Source organism: Chiloscyllium punctatum, chromosome 36 (genome assembly GCF_047496795.1).
Source record: "Chiloscyllium punctatum isolate Juve2018m chromosome 36, sChiPun1.3, whole genome shotgun sequence".
NCBI classification, from domain to species: Eukaryota; Metazoa; Chordata; class Chondrichthyes; order Orectolobiformes; family Hemiscylliidae; genus Chiloscyllium; species Chiloscyllium punctatum.
The window spans coordinates 55,940,802-55,959,977 of record NC_092774.1 but is presented as its reverse complement, the minus strand read 5'-3'; the positions used below and the strand labels follow the sequence as shown (position 1 = coordinate 55,959,977).

The following is a 19,176-nucleotide window of genomic DNA, read 5'->3' as shown; positions in this document are numbered from 1 at the left end:
GGGTTACTCTTCGGAGAATCAGTGCAGATGTGTTGGGCTGAAGGACCTGTTTCCACACTGTCAGAGTTCAACCAACATATGAGCTTTGTTTTCATTGGAAACTGCTGCTCATTGAGCCAGGGACTGCACATTGCCAAATGAAATGATCCAGAGAAACGTAAGACCGCAAGACCATCGGAGCAGAAGTTAGGCCATTCGGCCCATCGAGTCTACTCAGCAATCCGTTAGTGACAAAAGTAGCGCAGATGAGATTAGCTACAGTGTGGAAACAGGCCATTTGTCCCAACAAGTCCACATCGACCCTCCGAAGAGTAACCCATCCAGACCCATTTCCCTCTGACGAATGTACCTAACTCTATGGGCAATTAAGCATGACCAATCCACATGACCTGAACATCTTTGGACTATGGAAGAAAACAGGACCACCCAGAGAAAACCCACGCAGACACTGGGAGAATATGAAAACTCCTCACAGACAGCCACCCAAGGCTGGAATCAAACCTGGGTCCCTGGCACGGTGAGCCTGCAGTGGTAAACACTGAGCCACTACATATTGCAACCCGAAGTAGGCAAGCAGGAGGTTGGGAGAATGCAGCAAGCCAGGCAGCACCAGGATGTGGAGTAGTCAGCGGTTTGGGTATTAACCCTTCTTCATGATTGAAACGTTGATTTCTCTGTGAGAAACGATTTACGGGAATGTTGCTGGGGGTTGGAGGGTTTGAGCTACAGGGAGAGGCTGAATAGGCTGGGACTGTTTTCACTGGACCATCAGAGGCAGAGGAGTGACCTAATAGAGGTTACAAAATCATGAGGGGCATGGACAGGTTAATAGACAAGCTATTTTCCCTGGGATGGGGGAGTCCAGAACGAGAGGGCATGGGTGTAGGGTGAGATGCGAAATATATTAAAGGGACAACTTCACAGGATTTGGGTCAGGTGTTGTCAAATGGGACTAGATTACTTTAGGATATCAGGTCAGCATGGACAAGTTGGACCAAAGGGTCTGTTTCCATGCTGTATGTGTCTCTGACTACGAGTCCTGATCTAAGTTTAAAATAGATTCCAAGTAACTTTGAACACTTCAATCTTGTTGAGCTCACCTCCTGAAAGGTTTCAGACGAATCCCTCTGAGCGATACTGTTTAAACATGCTGATTTGGACAAAGTATCCCATCAAGTTCAACACAAACCCAGAGTTGAAGAAGTCAGAAGTCAGAACACCAACGGGACCAAAACTGATCATAATATTCCAGGTACAGCCTCATCAACGTCCTGTATAACTACAACATAACTATATCTATACTCAATTCCCGAACTGATCAAGGTTCGTGTACCTAAACCTTTCTTCATTGCATTGTGTATCGATGTAATCAGAGATATAGGACCTACTTTAAACTGAACCACAATCCTGCTTCTGGGGGCACAATGACTGACAGGGAAGGCAAAAGGGAGATTGACCTTTAAATGGAGTATAAAAGTAGGGAGGTGAAAGTGGAGGTTTTGATTGAAAGGGCAGTGACGATTCAACCAGCTGACAGTGGATCTGAATCACATGTCGATCAGATCAGGTTCGGACGGCAGGAAACCAGATAAGTTTTTACAACAAACCACAACGAGGTCATCATTAGACTCTTAATTCCGGATTTATATTGAATTCAGATTCCACCATCTGCCGTGGCAGGTTTTGAACACAAGTCCCTAGAACATTACCTGGGTGAATAGTCTGGTGACAATAAAGTCGGCCATCGCCTCCCCTGAACACATTGGCCTATTGTGTTCAGAGGTAACAAAGGAACAAGAGGTTTTAGCAACTGTTAAGTTGTTGATGTTACACAAGGGAAAATCAGCACTCTCAGTAATGGCACATACTGAAGTCAGTGTCCTGGATCAGAGGTAAGGGCTCGGGAACCATAAGAAAAAGGAACAGGAATATGTTATTCAGCCCGTTGAGCCTGCTTCTCCATTCAGTAGGATTCTGGGTGATCTGGCATTCCCCACAGTCACTTTCCTGCCCTTTTCCTGCAACTGTTCATCCCCTGACTCTTCACGAATCTATCCATCCTAGTTTTAAAGTGACATAAAGACTGTCAACAGAGTTACTGGGGTGGGGGTGGGGGAGTGGGGGGGGGGTGGGTACGGGGGCTGAGGTCGAACTTGGGGACTAAAACAATGGCTTCACACTTCACAACATTTAACTAAGGGAATGTTTATGGTTATCCAATGCTGGAAATTGGGCAGGCATTCAGGTAAAATTATTGGTAAATTATGAATGACAGAGGAGTCGGGAGAGAAGTGGTGTTCAGGTACAGTTGGATATCATTAGTATAGATGCCAACACCAGCAGCTACGGTAAAACAAATCAGAACGGAAGACGCTAAAATCATACCCTCCCAGAGGATAGAGTGATGCTAAAGAGGGTCAGTACTGTCATTAACTCTGATCAAGGCTGTCCGTAGGTCGACGAGGGAATGTTCATCCCTGTCACCGTGACAAAGGATGTCAAATATCACCTTGATAAGAACTGTTTCAGGGGTGGAAACCAGACTCCAGGGCTTTAAACACAGAATTCTGGAAAAGATGGGAATGGCTAATTCAACAATGTTACATCCAAACTAACACTTCTTTTCGTGCGATAATAATAGAAGTGTTTTGGTTTTATGTTTGAAGATTCTCAGCAACACTGAATAAGAAGCACCAAAATTAACACAAGAAATACTGCAATTGCTTCAATGTGCCTGCTCCCAATAGGGGGCCATCGGTGTGAAATTAACTGTCTACAAGGGGCAATATTGGAAAGGAATTACCCAGTTCATAGCTATAAGAGGGGAGACACAGACTGCTTGATACAAACATATAATGGGCGGGAGTTGGCCACTCGGCACTTCGAGCCTGCTGCAGCATTCAATAAGATCATGGCTGATCTGAATTCAACCTCAACTCTACATTCCAACACATCCCCGACAATCTTTCACCCACTTGGTTATCAAGAACCTATCTACCTCTGCCTTTAAGATTTTGAATCCACTGCCTTTTGAAGAAGACACACAACCCTCAGAAAGAAAATAAATCATCCTCATTTTTGTCTTCTACATTTAAAATATGACCCTGTACTTTCAGATATTAAGATAGGGACACAAGCTGCATTCAAATAATACCTGTGGTACAGTTAACTATCTCAAAGTGCTTCACGTGAACATTATGAGAATTCCTTTAAAAATCACAAGACCGGAGCACAGATGAGACAGGTGACAAAATACTTGGTCAAAGGGACAAGTTTAGGGGAATCTTTTAAACAGGTTCAATTTCCCAAACATCAGAAGACAAAGACGTGAACAACAAACACAAAATAGCAACGAATGGGAAACAACAGTGTAGTCATAACGTCACAGGATGAGTAATCCAGGGAACATGAGTTCAAATCCCACCACAGCAAGAGGTGAGATGAGAATAATTCAAATCATCAATGGGGAACACAAAGTAAGTCTCAGTATGGTATCGATGGCACTGACGTCAATTGTCCTAAAAACCCATGTTCACCAATGTCCTTTCAAGAGGGAAACTGCCATCCCTGCATGGTCTGACTTACATGTGACTCCAGACCGACAGCAATGTGGTTGACTCTTAAACTGCCCTCTGAATTGGCACAAGCAAGACACCTTGCACTTAGGGATGGATAACAAATATCAACCTTGTGAAAGTGTCATAACAGAAATTGCTGGAGAAACTCAGCCAGTCTGGCAACACTGGTGGAGAGAGAGAGAAAGAAACAAAGACAATATCCGGGCTTGAGTCCAGAACAGTTGTGAAGAAGGGTCACAGCACTTGAAATGCTAACTCTACTTCTCTCTCCACATGTGCTGCCAGTCCTATTGAGTTTCTCCAGCATTTGACGCATTTTTGTGTTTCAGATTTCCATCATCTGCAGTTCTTCATTACACTGACTTAGGGAAGCTCAAATCCCATAAAAGGGTAGAGCAGAAGCGCTGGAATTACTCAGCAAGTCTGGCACCAGTTATGGAGATAAAAACAGTTCGTACTTCGGGTCATTGAATGATCTTACATCAGGGACAAACTTTTGGGGAAGCTGCAAGAATAAAAGGCACTGGTGTAACTTCAACATCTGGGAGAACTCTCTCAGCCATGGAGGTCAGGCTGACTCAGCATTCTGTTCCTGCTCATTACCTGTTAAATTCTCCATTTGTTTTTCTTGTTATATTTCTACATGGTTGACACATTCCTATGTTTTAAAATGAAATTACAAACAGACAAGAATTTTCCATGTAAGTAATCATACATTAGAGGGTTTGGAACGTGAATGTAAACTTTTAAACTATTTATTCATGCATGGGGTGTGGGCATCGCTGGCAATGCCAGCATTTATACCCATCCTTAACCACCCTGTGGTTGGTTGGAAAAGTGCATGAAGGTGTCTGAGATTGTCTTGATCAGCACAGCAATCTCAAAGATGGGTGTGCTCAGGTACAAGTACCCTCCACTCCCACAGCCAAGTCTGCATTCACTTCAATTATAGATGCCATCTAAACCTCCCAGGACAAGGACAGCATGGGATGACAATCAGAATAAAGCTTCCTCTACTCTTGAATTTCAAGTGAAGCTACCTCAACACTGTCCCCAACAAACACTGCCAAGACAGAGACTGCATTGGGTTAGATACAGAGTAAAACTTCCTCTACACTTCCCCATTCATACAGTCCCAGGACAATGACAGCAGAGGGTTAAATAAACAGGAGAGCTTCTTCCATTCTGACTGACACTTAGTACGTCCTACACCAACCCTCAAGGAAAATTCAGAACTGAAGTATTATCTGGTACTGAATTCACACATCCTAATGGGAATGACAGCAACAGAAAATCATGTAGTGAAACACAGATAAAACACACACAATGTACAACAAAACTAGACTGTTATTTGGATCAAAGACATAGTCCCTGCAGTGATCCGAATGTGAGCTGAACAAATTTCATACTTGAACAATATTCTCTGGGAATGCAATGTCCACCTCACTGCTGTCTATTCAGTTCCTCTGCTCTCGTTCAGGGCTGAGTTGCGGCTGACCACATTGTGGCGTGGAGGTCAAGAGGTTGGACAGTGAAGGTCAACTTGGATTGAGGGCATCCTTTGTCATGCCAGTGAGGTCGAGGGTCGCTCATTTACTCAACTTATAATCGGGGACAAGGGGATGTCAGGCTGAGTTTAGAAGAAACAGATGATCCGATGGAGCTGTATAACATCTGGAGAGGACTTAATGCAAATGTAATGTCAACTCAATTCTAGCCAGAGACTAGTCTCTCATTTAAGATAGAAGAGTTTTGTTTTTCTCACAAGTGTTCTCGAGTCTTTGAAATTCACCTCTTTAGAGAGCAGCATGTGGTGGTGACACGGTGGTTAGCACTGCTGCCTCACGGCATCAGTGACCTGGATTTGATCCCACCCTCGGGCAGACTGTCTGTGTGGAGTTTGCACATTCTCCACTTGTGTCTGCGTTGGCTTCCCGTGGTGCTCTGGCCTCCTCCCACGGTCCAAAGGACATGCAGTTGATGGTAGACTGACCATGGGAGATACAGGGATAGGGTAACGAACTGGGTCTGGGTGGGACGGTCAGTCAATGTTGACTCGATGGGCTGAATGGCCTACTTGCACGCAATTGGCCTATAATAATCAATACTATGCACTTGCTTTATGGTTATCGACATCAAATTACATGAGTGGTTTTGGTTATTTCATCTCTTATTATCGTATTCAACCAACTACAGCATCTAGAAACTTGCTTAATTACAATATCCAATATCTGCCGAGTACTGTTTCTTTTTGTCACGACCATTATCTTGAACTCTGACGTGTGACCTCCTCATTGCTGTCAAAGTTCTTTATTTGTCTATACATTGTCATGTTTTTACTTTGTCGAATGTCTTCCTGGCATTTGTAGTTAAGACCCTATATTCTGCCCTCGTCAACATTTTCCCTTACAATTCTCTACTAAGGATTTCACGAAAAAACTCAGAGTGTGGTGAGACTGCAGAACTCACTACCATAGTGAATACTTGGTTTGGAAGACACGACAACTAAGGGTAAGCAACCCAATACAAATGACTGTCACTGACACCAGATTCACAACACAGTGAAATTTAAACATGCAATATCCCTCAATTTCTCAACTGTCCCAAACCAGACTTGGTGAAGAACAGATCTTGCACCTCAACATTATAATTTTAACAAAAACGAACAATTATAAATACGGCAAATTTTCTAGGGCAAAGTTAAAGAAGATAATCTAATTAATAGCAATGATTTAAACCCTTTGATCAAGTCCCCCACCATCTCAGAGACAGAGACTTAAGCGCCAAATTAAGAAAAAAAAAAATTTTTAAACATACCAATTCAAGCAAACAGTTTCCAACATAGGATTGCCAAGCCTTTGTGCAATCTTTGGACTATCACTGTTTCACAGACACGTAACTGTAAATCCAATTTAAAAGTCACTGCTGAATGTGAATAGACACCCCAGTATTCAGCTGTTTCTTACAGGCTGGGACTCATTCCCAGAAAGAGACAACAATTCTTTAACAGGACAGTAGAATCTGGAGAGAACAGCTCCTGGTCTCAACGAGCAGCAGTGCCCAATGGAAGCAAAGTTTCAGGGGTGGGGGAGCACGACGGCATAAAACAATAAAAACCGACCGACTCTCCCACTATAAGCACTGTCAGAATGTGCAGGGGTTCAGTCCTCTCAGTGACCCACAGCAGCTTCACCAGCAGAATCAGATTGTTGGGAGCACTGGTGTGCCCGCTGGTGCTTCTGCAAGGTGCAGAATGATGAGAACCTCCGCTTCCACTCGGGGCAGGTGAACGGCCTTTCCCCGGTATGGGCCTCACCTGTGCCTCAGCAGGTGCGAGGAATTGCTGAAGGCCTTCCCGCACTCTGGACAGGGGAAAGGCCTCTCCCCCGTATGGACCCGAAGGTGGGATGCCTGGGTAAAGCCCTTCCCACACTTGTGGCAGGAGAACGGGCTCTCCCCGGTCTGGACCCGCTGGTGCCTCAGCAGGGCAGAGGTATCCTTGAAGGCCTTCCCGCACTTGGAGCAGCTGAAGGGCTTCTCTAATATGTGGACCCGGCGGTGGGTCAGTCGGACGGAGGAATAGCTGAAGGCCTTCCCGCATTCGGGGTAGGAGAATGACCTCTCGCCTGTGTGGACCCCCTGGTGCCTCTGCAGTGCATGGGAATTGCTGAAGGTCTTCCCGCACTCAGAGCAGGAGGACAGTCTCACCCCGGTGTGACGGCGCCCATGAGTCTCCAGGTCAGATGGGAAACGGATGCCTTTCCCACAGTCGCCACATTTTCATGGTTTCTCCACGGGACGGGATTCCTTGGGTTTCTCCATGACCGAAGCTTCAGCTGCACACAAACGCATGTACAGCACCTTCCCGCCGTGAATTACTTTTCCCAAATGTATAACTTTTACTGGCTCCACAGTCAGAGTGCTGCAATAGTCGGGTCTCTCATCCAGTCTCACTGATGCTGAAAACATACTGAAAGAGGAACCAAAAAGCTTGTTTCCTTCTCACAGAATCAGAGTCGAAAATTGTTATAGTCCCGATGGATTCAGTGACTGCCAGACATTGACGTGAAATTGAGGACTGCAAATGCTGGAGAGTCAGAGTCAAAGCACAGCAGATCAGGCAGCATCTGAGGAGCAGCAGAGTCAATGTTTCAGGCAAAGTTCTTCATCTATTGATATTGAAATGTCCGTCTTCAGATCTTCAAATAATCTGTAAAAAGAGATTACAAAAGTCATCACTGTTAGTCCAGGTTAGAAATTCCAAACAAGCAATTCTACTTTCTGCAGAACATTCTTTTCTTTTTCCACAAAATTGAAAGCCTCATCGCACTCCCTTTCATCCCTCTATTCTCACTCCGCTCAAACTAATCCTCCCGACGGTACTGATTCAGGATCTTACAGAGACCGAAAAGTGAAAACATCAAGACAGACACCTCTGAATTTTGGATACCTCCACCTGAAAGTTAGTATCTTTCACGACATCTAGGAGTGAGTAAGTCTGATTTTGGGAAGCAAAAAAAAGTGTTAATTCAGGATGAACCTTCATTGCAGCTTCTTGAGAAACAACCAGACACTAAATGGTTAACATCTGGGGAGGTGGAAGTGGGGGGATGGATGAAATGAGATATCAAGGCATTGACACCGACACCAGACAGAAACTGAACACATAGGCAGGGCAAACATGACGGGCAAGCCAGAGTCATAGAGATACACAGCACAGAAACAGGTCCTTCAGGCCAAATCATTCGTGCCCACCACATAGCCTAAATTAATCTCGTCACATTTACCAGCACTTGGCCTATATCCCTCTGAACTCTTCCTATTCATATACCCGTCCAGATGCCTTTCAAATGTTATAATTGGACCTACGTCCACCACTTCCTCCGGCAGATCATTCCTTACACTTGCCTCCCTCACCTCAAACATATTATCCTCCTGTTCTGGACTTCTCCCATCCCAGGGAAATGACCTTGTCTATTTACCCTATCCATGCCTCTCATGATTCAATAAACGTCTGTAAGATCACCCCTCAGCCTCTGGTATACCGGGGAAAACAGCTCAAGCAATGCACTGCGTTTCCTTTTAGCTTCACACTCACAGAACCTTACTCCCGTGTAAAACATTGTTTCCCTCCCCCACACTGTCCATGGGAAAAGCCAAGGCTGCTGAGACTCTGGAGTTGGGGGAATGCCACGTAGAATTCCTGCAATGTGGAAACACGCCATTCAACCCAACAAGTCCACACCGACCATCCAAAGCGTAACTCCTGTGGACACATTCCCCTATCCCATGCCACGACACTTACTGCACACTATGGGCCCATCTAGTATGGCCACTTCTCCCGAAACTGAACACCTTTAGATTTTGGGCGGAAACCAGAGCACCCGGGTGAAACCCAGCAGACACGGCAGGGAGAATGTGCAAACTCCACACAGAGAGTCGCCCCAAGGCTGGAATCGAAAGTGGATCCCTGGCGCTGTAAGGCAGCAGTGCGAACCACTGATCCATCGTGCGGCCCATGTGTGCAGAAAGAGGTGGGGGCTGGGAACTTTGTTAATGGTACGGCACAGTGGATTCTTGAGTAAGGTTAAATCTCACGGCATCCAGGGAGAGCTAACCAACTGGGCACAAAATTTAGAAGCGCGTTGTTGGAGATGCTGGAATCCTTCCTGAAAACAACAAATGCTGGAGATCACAGTGGGTCAGGCAGCGCTGTGCTACTCTATGACTGGACAGTGTGGACGTGGAGATGATGTTTCCACTAGGAGAAGGGTTGAGGATGCCAAGTCATTGAGGGCATTTAAGACAGAGATAGGTTCTTGAATAATAAGGGGTCAAGGGTTATGAGGAGAGGGCAGCAGAATGGGATAGAGAAACATATCAGCCATGATCGACTGGTAGAGCAGACTCGATGGGCCAAATGGCCTCATCCTGCTCCTGTGTATTGTGGTCTTAAAGCTCGGCAGATAACTTAAGGGGTTCTCACAAACTATTTCAGAATCCTGAAGAGGAGTTGTTGGACTCGAAACTTTAACTCTGCTTTCTCTTCACAGATGCTTCCAGTCTTGCTGAGTTTTTCCAGTGTTTTCAGTTTTTGTTTCAGATTTCCAGCATCCACAGTTCTTTGTCTTATTTATCAAATTCATTTCTTGCCCTTCCCAAGTGTCTGGAACTTCATCTCCCTGATCTACAAACTGTTCACTTACCCTAGAAATGACCAAACCTCCTTATCAAAGTAGATCCCTTTGTTGCAAAATGATTGTTCAATTCTGTGACCAAAATTATTGCATTCGTAATTACTTACACCAGGGACTCACAATATCTCAGGCCAGAACACAGCTAGATTGTTTCAGACAGTACATTTATGTGATTTGATACAATTCCCTATTCCCGACTTTACCAGCGTGTTGCAGGGAATGGCGGGTTTGAGTTAAGAAGAATCTGGGACATTTTTCCAATGGAGCCGAGGAAGTTGACAGTTAACCTTATAGAGATTTTTAAAATCAGAAGGGGTATAGATAAGGTGTCATTCCCAGGAGGCTCCGAATATTTTATTGCTCCAGAAGGTGTAAAAGGGGGTCAAAGCTTCAACAGAAATCGAGCAGAGCTGAGAACAGACAACATTTAACTCTGTGGGAACAGGGAGATTAGAGGACAGAGAAATCAGGACCTGAAATCCGAGCTGACACCAGACTACCATGCTATCAGTGCTTTGATTAGCAGTGCCCACCCTCTACCGTTACTGAGCTCCTAACTCGACTTGAATGCCACGTATCCCCTCGATATTCCGGATCCTTGTCATTCTGAAGCCATGTCTCTGGAAGGAGTCTCAGATCATAATTATTCTCTACAATGTGTGCAGTCAATTAATTCGCTTTTGTTACAATGCAGCACACATTCATATACTGAGCTTTTAGTCTTATTTTTTGTGATGGTGAGAATCCAGTTTTGATTGCTAGTACATTTATTCTCCTCGTCCCTTTCTCTCATTCTCTGGTGTTTGGTTTCCACATCACTACATTGCTCACTGGCCTTGATTTGGATTGGCTATGCTAAATTGCCCAGTGTTTAGGGATGTGCAGGTTAGGTGGGTTGGCCATGGGAAACGCAGGGTTATCGTTTCAAAGTAATAGAAGGAGTAGGCCATTTGGCCCATCGACCCTGCTCCGCCATTCATTAAAATCATGGCGGATCGATCAATCGTCTCAGCTCCTCCTAATTGCATTATCCCAACTTCCCTGAGTTCCCTTACCTCGCAAAAAACCCATCCAACAGTGTCTTAATGAAGCTGCCTCTACTGCTTCCTTGAGCACAGAATTCCATTAATTTACCATTAACCACATTGGTCCTGCCCTGAGTTGCCTCATCAAAATGCAACAGCTCATATTTGTCTAAATTAAACTCCATCCACAATCCTTGGCCCATCGGCTCATCTGATCAATTATAATTTATATTAAACTTTCTTTCCTACCTTATTCCCTAAAAGCTGAAAATCTCCATCCCAAACTCTCGCCCTCCGTTCTCACTTTGTTGAATCTAATCACGGATGTCCTCATTCTGAAGGGTTTGGTTCATGCTGATTAACAGGCCCACATTCAAGGGGGATCTAACTGAACCGTACAGAACATTGAACGGCCTGGACAGAGTGGATATTGGGAAGATGTTTTCATTGGGAGGAGAGACTAATACCAATGGGCATAGCCTAAGCATAAAGGGAGAATGGAGATTAGGAGCAATTTCTTTAGCCAGAAAGTGGTGAATCTATGGAATTCATTGTCACAGAAAACTGTGGAGGCCAGGTCACTGAGTATGTTGAACATTGAGATAGAGATGTACAGCACAGAAACAGACTGTTTGGTCCAACTTGTCCATGCCGACCAACTATCCCAACCCAATCTAGTCCCACCTGACAGCACACGGCCCCATATCCCTCCAAACCCTTCCTAATCATACACCTACCCAAATGCTTTTTAAATGTTGCAATCGTACTAGCCTTCACCACTTCCTCTGGCAGATCATTCAATAAACGTACCATCGTCTGCGTGAAACAGTTGCCCCTTAGGTCTCTTTGTATCTTTGCCCTCTAACACGAAACCCATGCCCTCTCGGTCTGGACTCACCCACCCCAGGAAAAGACTTTGTCTATTAATCCTATCCATGCCCCTCATGATTTTATACATGTACAGTTACAACGTTGAAAAGATATTTGGATAAGTACATGAATACGAAACTTTCGAAGGTTTATGGGCCAAACACTGGTAGGTGGGCCGAGTTTAGTTTGAGAATATACTCAGCACGGGCTAGTTGGATGAAGGGTCTGTTCAGTGCTGTCAGACTCTGTGAATGACCTGTACTGTTCTTAAAACCATTTTCTTACCTCCCCCGATAAGCATCCACTTCTTTGTTGTTCAAAACTCAGATGAACTTAGCCTTGAATATGTTCAATGACCCCACTTCTGAACTCAATTCCTCTTCGTAATATATCACTTGCCTCGCTCATTGCCTGCTGCATCTGCCCGACAACTGGCATTGACTGGTGTGGAGGGACTCTGAGACCCCTTAGTACATCCATACATCATTCCTGATGAAGGGCTTGTGCCCGAAACGTTCCCTGTCCTGCTCCTCAGATGCTGCCTGACCTGTTGTGCTTTTCCAGTGCCACATTTTTCGACTTTCACCTCCAGTCCTCACTTTCTCCACATTCCAATATGTCACCATTTCAACAATGCACTGCTTTTTTTTAAACAGCAAAGGCTATAACTTCACATTGCAGCACTGCACTTGCCATGGGTTTGCCAATTGAGACACAGACCTGGACCAACTTCGGGAAGAGGCAAAACACTGAGTTCTGAACAAAAAGCGTAGCACACTCAAAACGTCGGCTCTGTTTACCTTTCCACTGATGCTACTCCTCCCGTTGGCTTTCTGCAGTATTCGCTGTGTTTGTTCTACACAAATGCTGCTTTCCATTAAAGAACTGCAATCCCTGTCCTCTGGAAACTGACCCTAGTCAGTGGCAATAGGTTCTTCTGATCATTCAGGTAAAAACGATGACTGCAGATGCTGAAAACCAAATACTGGATTAGTGGTGCTGGAAGAGCACAGCGGTTCAGGCAGCATCCAACGAGCAGCGAAATCGACGTTTCGGGCAAAAGCCCTTCATCAGGAATAAAGGCAGTGAGCCTGAAGCATGGAGAGATTAGCTAGAGGAGGGTGGGGGTGGGGAGAGAGTAGCATAGAGTACAATGGGTGAGTGGGGGAGGAGATGAAGGTGACAGGTCAAGGAGGAGAGGGTGGAGTGGATAGGTGGAAAAGAAGATAGGCAGGTCGGACAAGTCAAGGAGACAGTAACTGAGCTGGAAGTTTAAAACTAGGCAAATGTGGCTCTGGTACCGAGTTTGTTTCACAACATGGTTGAAGAGCTTCAGAGCAGAGGAAATGACCTGGGAGTTGCAGTGGGAGAGGGACTCCCTGAGATTCTTGTAGAGAGAGGAGGAAAACTTCTTCAAGGCAGGCATCCTTGCAAGAGGATTCGCAGTTGGGGTAAAATCAACAAGGTAAAAACAATGACTGCAGATGCTTAAAACCAAATACTGGATTAGTGGTGCTGGAAGAGCACAGCAGTTCAGGCAGCATCCAACGAGCAGCGAAAACACCACGTCTTCTCCCATCATTGCCAACAGCCCCTGGAAATCTCCAGTTAACCATCTTTGCTCCAAAGAGAGCATTCCCAAACTTGGGAATGTCTCCACAAAATGGAAATTGCTCATCCCTGAACATGATGCATGTGTTACAATGGGGAAGAGGTTTTGGCAAAATATTGTCAGTTAGCAGGTGGAAAAATGTTCAGGAAGTAAAACACAAATCCCAGTCTCCAGCTTTGTGAATCTTTAGAAACTCTTTGGGAAGTGGAATTCGAGGAGAATGAAGGATGAACTGTCCGACTGAGCAGAGACAGTCCAGACACCGTCCCCTTGTTTAAGAGGCTGATTGACTCTGATATTCTCCGGAGATGAACTGACCCGAGACATTGAAAGAATTCTCTGCACATCAGGAATTCAAACCCATTCTCGGCTCGGGGCCAATGAGAAAATTCGGGAAGAGGCAAAAACTGAAAGGCTTGGAGGGCGATCGCTCCGGTGTAGGAGAGCTCGTTCCTAGTGTCATGGATGTGCCTGCAGATCGTGGGATCAGGCTGTCGCCATGTCTCCATAATGAATGTCCAAGGCTTTATTATGGAAAATTAAAACTGATAGAAGACAATGGTAATTTTGGGCGGGGCGGGTTGAATTATGAATTGAATAGTAGGTTCCTCAAAGACACTTTGCGGGCTATGCTGGGACCTGTCTCTGTGGCGCAATTGGTCAGCGCGTTCGCCTGTTAACCGAAAGGTTGGTGGTTCGAGACCACCCAGGGACGGAGTGCTTCGTGTTCTCGCTCCTACCGCTTTCTTGGCTGCGAATGTGCACGTTTTTCATGGTTTCAGGAAAATGTTTCCCAAACGGAAATCTTTTCCACTGAGGCAGCACAAAGGGGTTTCTGAATTTATTGAATTTCTAACGTAAAGGACTGCGGATGCTGAGAATCCGAGACAGAAAGAGAAACTGCTGGAAAAACTCAGCAGGTTTGGCTGTACTTGGATGAGGTAAAAAACGAGTTCTGAAATGTTGTCTCTGATTCTCTTTCCACAGATGCTGCCTGACCTGCTGAGTTGCTCCTGCAATATCTGTTTTTGACTGAACGTCCATTTCATCTTTCGGGATGAAACACTCAGACTCGCCATTTGCAGATATTTAACCCTTTCGAAACCTGTGAAGTGATTGGATTCAAACAAACTCTGCAATGATTTACTCTTTCGCAGCTCCACAGGCAGATAGACCTGGGAAATGAAGCTGTCAGTGTGGTTCTGTATTGGTGGGCCGAGTGGTGAATGCGATGGACATGAAATCCATTGCGGTTCCCACACGCAGGTGTGATCCCTGCCGACTACAGTTGAGAAACGACATCAAAAGAAAAGGGAGATTGTTCCACGGTTTTTTTTTTAATGCAACCAGTGGACGGGTTGAAATATTTCAATCACATTGGCACTGGTCGGGAATCTGCAACCCACTGCCTGACAGGGTGGAACAAGCAGATACCCACAGAGCTGCTATTGAGGCGATGAGCCAAGAGTTTGGAAATGAGACTAGAACAGTGAGGGGCGTGAAGTCGTGATCGAAGTTAAGCAGGCACCTGAGGATAAAGGTGTTTTATTTCCCGGTGAAAGATACTGCTTCACAAAGTTGGGACTATGGAAGGGAAGCAGTGACGGTGATTATCTTTGGTTGTTCACCTTGTGAATGTTCCCATTGCTGCGCATGTCCGTGTTAACGTCAGAACTCTGCAGCATGGCGGCGTCAGTGACGCACAGGGCCGGGGCGCAATGGATGACGCATCTGACTCCACCTACCTGTTTGAAATGCAGCTCACAGCTTCTTCACACACCCCAATTAATCTTTCTCATTGTCCTGAAGCCGGCATACGGTTTGAATTCCCGATCTGCAGGAACGAGACTCTTTTCACTGTCTCGCGTCAGGAAATGTCCCTGAGAACATCAGAGTCAAGTCATAGCGCTGTCGGAGGAGGGGAAGCTGAAATAGTCCCACACGCTGCTCACGGGCACATTTCACTTTCCCCAACACACCGCCCCAACCACTGCGGCTCCTGGGAGTGGAAAGGAAACAAACACCAAAACCCAGTCTCAGCTTTGTAAATCTTCAGGAAATAAGAAAACTGTTCATCCCTTCGGATCTTCCATCCTGGGCTGACAGCCTTGATTTTAAATGGATGTCCAGTCAGTGCCGACTCGTTTTGGCTGAAAAAAATCTTCCTTATCTCATCCCAGCATTTCTTGCCAGAGAGACCTGTGTGGCAGAGTTCATGTATATATTTCTTTGTATGGTATTTTGTAAATAACATTCGTTTGCTGGTTGTTTGTATCGGGTATTTCAGGTTCATTAGCCGCTGTTTAAGTGTGTTGGTAGGTTTGTGGGCTACCATGATGCTGAGAGGTTTGATTTGTCTGGACATCATTTCCCAGATGTCTTTCATGTAAAGTAATGTGGCTCGGGTTTCTGTAGACGTTGTGTCTACTTGTGTCTATTTGTTGATGTGAAATCGGCACACTGGGTTTATTGGGTAGGCAAAAGTGAGGACTGTAGATGCTGGAAACCAGAGTTTAGATCAGAGTGGTGCTGGAAAAGCACAGCAGGTCAGACAACTTCCGAGGTGCAGGAAAATCGACGTTTCGGGCAAAAGCCCTTCATCAGGAATGGAAGCAGGACGCTTCCAGGGGTGGCGAGATAAATTGGGGGGTGCTGGGCCAAAGGTAGCAAAGAGTACAATAGGTGAATGGGGTTGGGGACGAAGGTGACAGGTCAGAGAGGAGGGTGGAGCGGATAGGTGGGAAGGGAGATTGACAGGTCCTGAGGACAGCGCTCAGATGGAAGGTTGGAACTCAGGTAAGGTGGGGGGAGTGGAAATGAGGAAACTGGTGCAGTCCACATCGATGTCCTGGGGTTGAATGTATCCGAGGCAGAAGTTAGGGCGTTCTTCCTCCAGACATCGGGTGGGGAGGGAGCGGCGATGGAGGAGGCCCAGGTCCTGCATGTCCTCGGCAGAGTGGGAGGGGAGGTTGAAATGTGGGGCCACAGGGCGATGGGGTTGATTGTTGCGGGTGTCCTGGAGATGTTCCCTCAAACGCTGTGACTTGATTCTGCGACGGGGCTCCAGTCTCCCCAATGTAGAGGAGACCGCATTGGGAGCAATGGATACAAGAAACAACTTTGGTGGAAGCCTTCGAACTCCCGTGACCCGGGTTCGATTTCCGGGCAGGGAAGCAATTTTCAGTAGAGCTGTCAAACTTCGCTGCTATCTCCCTGGTGGTCTCGTGGTTAGGATTCGGTGCTTTCACCGCTGCGGCCCGGGTTCGATTCCCGGTCAGGGGAGCAATTTGCAGTGTGTTTTTTGGGCTGCCCATTCTCTGGGTGACTGCTGCACAGAACATCTACGTTCTGCCTGCAAAAAAGACCCTGAGCTTCCAGTTGCCTGCCAATTCCACACCCCACCCTGTTCCCTGGCCAACATCTCTGTCTCAGGTTTGCTGTTGTGTTCCAGCGAAGCTCAGCACCAGCAGAACGAAGAGCACCGAATATTGCACTTGGGGACCACACATCCCTCTGGTCCCAATATCCAATTCAATAATTCTAGGACCTGAACTCCATAGTATCCTCGTCCCTTCCACACACACCAAGCCTTGTTATCACATAGTCTGTCATTCCACACTACTTCGCCACGAACAGTCTCCATTAACAGTTATTCACCCTCTCACGCAGATCGTTATCAACTCCTTTTTCTGTCCAACAGTTCTTCCCTCGCTTTGGGCTCTGTCCTGATCTCCGCCTTCCTCCCACAATATCTCCTGCATATAAACCGACATTTTCCAAATCACCATCTGTTCTGTGGAAGGGTCACCGGCAACTCCTGTTTTTTGTTCCTGATATACAGCACCCGCAGTTCTTTCAGATTTTTATTGAGAGAGAGTTGGAAATTGTTTCGAGAGACAGAAGGAGAAGGGGGAGAAACAGAACAGACATGAACGTAAAATCATTGTAGTGCGATCACTTCCCTTAAGCATGAAGAGAGCGCATGGGCCATCTGTGAGCTTGTGGCGCAACGGTAGCGCGTCTGACTCCACTTCAGAAGGTTGTGTGTTCAAATCACGTCAAGCTCACTACAATCAACGTCGAACATTTCCAATGAAGAAAAGAGTACGTTCACTCCGTATATCTGTTGTGTCAAAAGTTGTGGACACTTTCGATCATGCATGAATCTTTGCTGTCAGTTTGATTTGTGAACACTGTGTCAGGGAGGTGGGGTGCCCATTGTTTGGGGAAATGCTGAGCTCCCCGCAATATGACAAGTCGAACACAAACTGTTCATCACGGGATTTCAACACACAGCCGCTTCGTTCAGTTGGTGACCGCGCAGTGTGAATCACATTATACCGATACTTTTACAACAGAATCCAGAGATTTCCATCCAGGTTTTAGTCACATCAAACTGCCACGGAATGATGTTATGGCCTCAGAAAACTAGAATAACGTGAAGATCGCTGGGATGATTTTCTACATCGGACTGCAATCGAAACACAGATCATTGTTTCCAGTTTTGGTGGAACAAAAGACATCGTATTGGTGGATAATTACAGTTTGTGCAAACACAGCTAGCCATCGATAAATATTAATCCTGTTCACTTCAATGGCAAAATTTCAATTCAGAAACCAAGTGCACTTGGCTGTTTGTAACAGAGACAACATGACAAAATGGCTCTTAGGAGGAGAAATGGGACATTGAGGAGAAGTGAAATGTTTGCTTTTGGTCACCTCCACAATTGTTAGAAAAACAGGTTGAAAGGATTCTTAAAAGGTGGCTGAAGGAGTGGTGAGGGATAACACTTCAGACAGCGCAAAGTGGAAGACCACTTTCTAGTGGAAGAAAAAGACATTCCTTATTTCTGAAAGAACTGGGAAACAGAAGAGGGGATGAAATCTGACTTGGGAGCTATTTCCTACTTGTTGAGGATGTTGCTTCATCACAGTCTTGGTTTAGAGCATAAGCTCTTCATCAGGAATAAAGGGTGGCCCAAGGGGGCTGAGAGATAAATGGGAAGGAAGTGGGGCTGGAGGGAAGGCAGCTGGGAGTGCAATAGGTAGATGGAGGTAGGGATTGATGGTGATAGGTCAGAGATGAGGGTGGAGCAAATAGGTGAGAAGCAAGGTGGACAGGTATGACAGGTCAAGAGGTTGGTGTCGAATTTGGAAGGTTGGATCTGGGACAAGGTGGGGGAGAGGAAATAAGGAAACTGATGAAATCTGCATTGATACCATGTAGTTGGAGGGTCCTAAAGCAGAAGTTGAGGTGTTTTTCCTACAAGTGTCGGGTCGGAAGAGGTTGGCAGTGGAGGAGGCCCAGGACTTGCATGTCCTTGGTGGAATGGAAGGGGGAGTTAAAGTGGTAAAAACAATGACTGCAGATGCTGAAAACCAAATACTGGAATAGTGGTGCTGGAAGAGCACAGCAGTTCAGACAGCATCCAACGAGCAGCGAAATCGACGTTTCGGGCAAAAGCCCTTCATCAGGAATAAGGCAGTGAGTCTGAAACGTGGAGAGATAAGCAAGAGGAGGGTGGGATAAAGTGTTCAGCCACAGGGCGGTGTGTCGGTTAGAATTAGAGTCCAAGAGTTGTTCCCTGAAATATTCGGTTAGTTGGCATCCAGTTTCCCCAATGTGGTTGAGACCATATTGCGAGCAATGGACATGATCTTATAAATAGATTGCATAAGTCTTAGCCTGCCAGAATTATTTTCTTTTATTAAATTAAAGAAAATTTTTATTCAATTGGATGACTGCATGAAACGGTTTGTTGGTCAGATTTGAATCATCACTCCCAAATGAGACGATGCCATGAATATCAGTGAACTGCTCTTTTTGTTAAAAACCACAAGTTCTTGATTTATTTTCACAACTTACTGGTATTTACACCTGCACATTCAATGTC

At 45.7% G+C, this 19,176-nt stretch overlaps 2 non-coding genes across 2 annotated transcripts; both read left to right on the top strand.

Annotated features, from left to right (window-relative positions):
• Positions 1-13,923: 13,923 nt before the first annotated feature.
• Positions 13,924-13,997, top strand: trnan-guu (transfer RNA asparagine (anticodon GUU)). The gene has a single exon. It is a non-coding gene; the product is annotated as a tRNA-Asn (tRNA).
• A 3,280-nt stretch (positions 13,998-17,277) lies between these two features.
• trnaw-cca (transfer RNA tryptophan (anticodon CCA)) lies at positions 17,278-17,349 on the top strand. Its single transcript has one exon. It is a non-coding gene; the product is annotated as a tRNA-Trp (tRNA).
• Positions 17,350-19,176: the final 1,827 nt, after the last annotated feature.